The 2,808-nt window shown below is 35.0% G+C and overlaps 1 pseudogene across 1 annotated transcript; it reads left to right on the plus strand.

Annotated features, from left to right (window-relative positions):
* The first annotated feature begins 1,862 nt into the window (after positions 1-1,862).
* Positions 1,863-1,934, plus strand: GGTG_20073 (annotated as a pseudogene). The gene has a single exon. The product of its transcript is annotated as a tRNA-OTHER (tRNA).
* The last annotated feature ends 874 nt before the right edge of the window (positions 1,935-2,808 follow it).

Here is a 2,808-nt window from a genome sequence, read left to right on the forward strand (position 1 = left end):
AAAGCGCAACGCAATATTGGTAATGGTAAACCGGTTTATTAAATATAGCTTTTTTATTCCAACGTTTACGAAATTAACCAATAAAAAATTGGAAAATTTTTTATTCGTATACGTTTAAAAATTGTTAAATATACCCGAAAAAATTATATCGAACCGAAATAACCTATTTATAAACGGGTTTTAAACAATTTTTGCCGGACATTTAAAGGTTACGGGAAAGCTTTTAACGGCGTACCACCCGCAAATTAACAAGCAAACAAAACGGATAAACCAAATAATAAAGCATTATTTCCGGTGCTTTTATTGCAAAAAACAAAACGATTAAGCGTTATTGTTGCATTTAGCAACGTAAATGCACAATACGAACGTGCATTTAAAATTGCAAAAAACCCCGGCGTTTTTATTAATAAAGTTTTACTTACGAAAGCTTTATAATTTTCGGGTAATTAAAAAAAAACTTTTAGTAACGGCCGAAATTAAAGCGGAAGCTTTGGAAGCAATTAAAAAGCAAGCTAAAAAATTGCTAAAAAAAGCAAATAATACGTACAAAAAATATTATAACAAAAGCAAAACCCCGGTGCTTTTTGGGGTAGGCAATTAAATATTGCTAAATATAGCAAACATTAAAATAAAAAGGCTGTTAAAAAAGCTATTAAATAAATGGTTAAAACCTTTCCAAATCCTAAAAATAATTGGGTTGGCCGGGTTAGCGTTCCGGTTAAAACTTTTTATAAATTATCGAATATATAACGTATTTCCGGTGTTACAGTTAAGCTTCTGCTTTTAAGGTAAAGCACCAAAAAAGTATCGAACAATAGCACGTAACTTAACAAATTAAGGGGATTTACAAAGTAACTTGGGTGCAGGTTTAAATGCTTGCTTTAAAGGTTACTTGGAAGCTAACTGAAGTTTAACTAATGCCGAAGCCCCAATCAAAAACTACCTAAAACAATAAAAAACCCTCCTTTTTTATAGCCCGTCCTTTATGCTATTTTTATCCTTTCCAAGGTAATAATTTGTAATTTTGTCGATAGGTTACAAATTACCTAAATAATTTGTAACCCCATTAACAAATTACGGGCGGTTTACTTAAGCTTCCTTGTGGTAAGGGGTAAGCGCTTGCTTACCCTTCGCCTTTCTGGCTTCCCGTGCCGGCCGGGTGGTTGTAACATTAAGTCCCCTTTCCACCGGCCAAGCCCTTTTGGCCTGCCTTTATCCGTTCCTCCCATTGCTAATCGTAAGTACTATTCTTCCTTACTGTTTAACCGTCCCCTTCTTTTAACAATGTCGGGTTAAATACAAAAACGCTTTGCGCGCTTAACTTTCCGGCGCAAAAACCTTTTTGCTTTGGTTTTTGCATTGGCTACCGATATAAATTCCTATTTTTTTTATCGAAACGCTTTTAAAAAAAATACTTATTTTGTTTTTCCGCAAAATTCTTTTCGTTGCGTAAAGTATTTTGCTTGCAACCGTTTTAGCTATAACATTTTGGGTTTTTTATTTAAACAATTGCATTCCATTGGTTTTTAATACCAAAAAATTAAAGCCAAAATGCGGGTTATTAAAGTTAAACGTTATGCTTTAAATAACCGTTTCGAGCGTTTTCGCAAATAAAAAAACCTTTAGCTTAAAAAGCAATTGCAAACGTTATTTTAAAGTATTAAAACCGTGGAAAAGTTGGAACAAATGGAACGGGCGGAACGGGAAAAAGCCGCTTTAGCAACGGTTAGCCCCTTTTCCTTTTTCCAGGCCAACTTCCTTCCTTTATTTTTTAATTGGGCAACGTTAAAGGTTAATCCTAACCTTAACCCGCTGGCCCTTTTTTAATCGAATAAGTTGTAACTTCCTTAACAACTCCTTTTGGTTGTATAGCGCAATGGTAGCGCGCTCGCTCTTGTAACGGGAAGTTTTAGGTTTAACTCCCGGTGCAACCTGGTTAAATCAACAATGTCGGTTTCCCCAACCGGGGTCGTCGATTTAATTCTTTCTTTTTTTTTTTTGCTAATCCCGAAAGCCTAAGGTTTGGTATCGATCCTAAATTGCTTGCGCTTTTTTAATCCGGTAAATTGTAACTTTTTCAACAATTTCCACAGGTTGTATAGCGCAATAATAGCGCACTTGTTCTTGTAACGGGAGGTTTTGGGTTTAACTTCCGGTGCAACCTTATAAAATCGATGTATTTCAACCCCTGGTCGGGGCCATCGGTTTCATCATTTTTTGCTTAAACCTGCTAGCTTATCCTTTAAATATGCTATAAAATCCTCCCTCTTTTGCCCACCAAATTCCTCCGAATTTGGGGCGTTTTACAAGCTCCAAAGCTATTGCTAACTTTTTTTTAAATAATACTTTTGCAAAGCCTTTTGGCAATTCCCAAAATTTATTGTATTTTTCCACGTATTGTGCTTATCCCCCCATCCTTCCCACTTAATAAAGTATTGCTTTTTGCGGTAACGCGTTCGCTCGTTAAAAATAGCCTTAACTTCTTACTTTTGGTTAAGGTCGATTTCCATTAATTTGGTGCTTTTAAAGCCCGGAAGCGCTGGTTTTAACAAAAAAACGTAAAAAACTAAATGGATACGTATGGTTGGTAATAGCTAAAATTTATAATTAACCGGAAAAATAACACGGGTAACCCAAAAAGGTTCCCATTTTTTTTTATCCAGCTTATCGTTTGGCCTTTTTATTTTAATATTAGCACGCAAAAGGTAAACGTTATCCTTTTCCTTAAAAGTTAATCCTTCAATTTTTTTTTTATTGGCTTATTTTGCCATTCGATAACGCAATGCTTCCAATTTATCCTAAAGGTTT

This window comes from Gaeumannomyces tritici (genome assembly GCF_000145635.1).
Source record: "Gaeumannomyces tritici R3-111a-1 unplaced genomic scaffold supercont2.2, whole genome shotgun sequence".
In the NCBI taxonomy this organism is placed as follows: Eukaryota; Fungi; Ascomycota; class Sordariomycetes; order Magnaporthales; family Magnaporthaceae; genus Gaeumannomyces; species Gaeumannomyces tritici.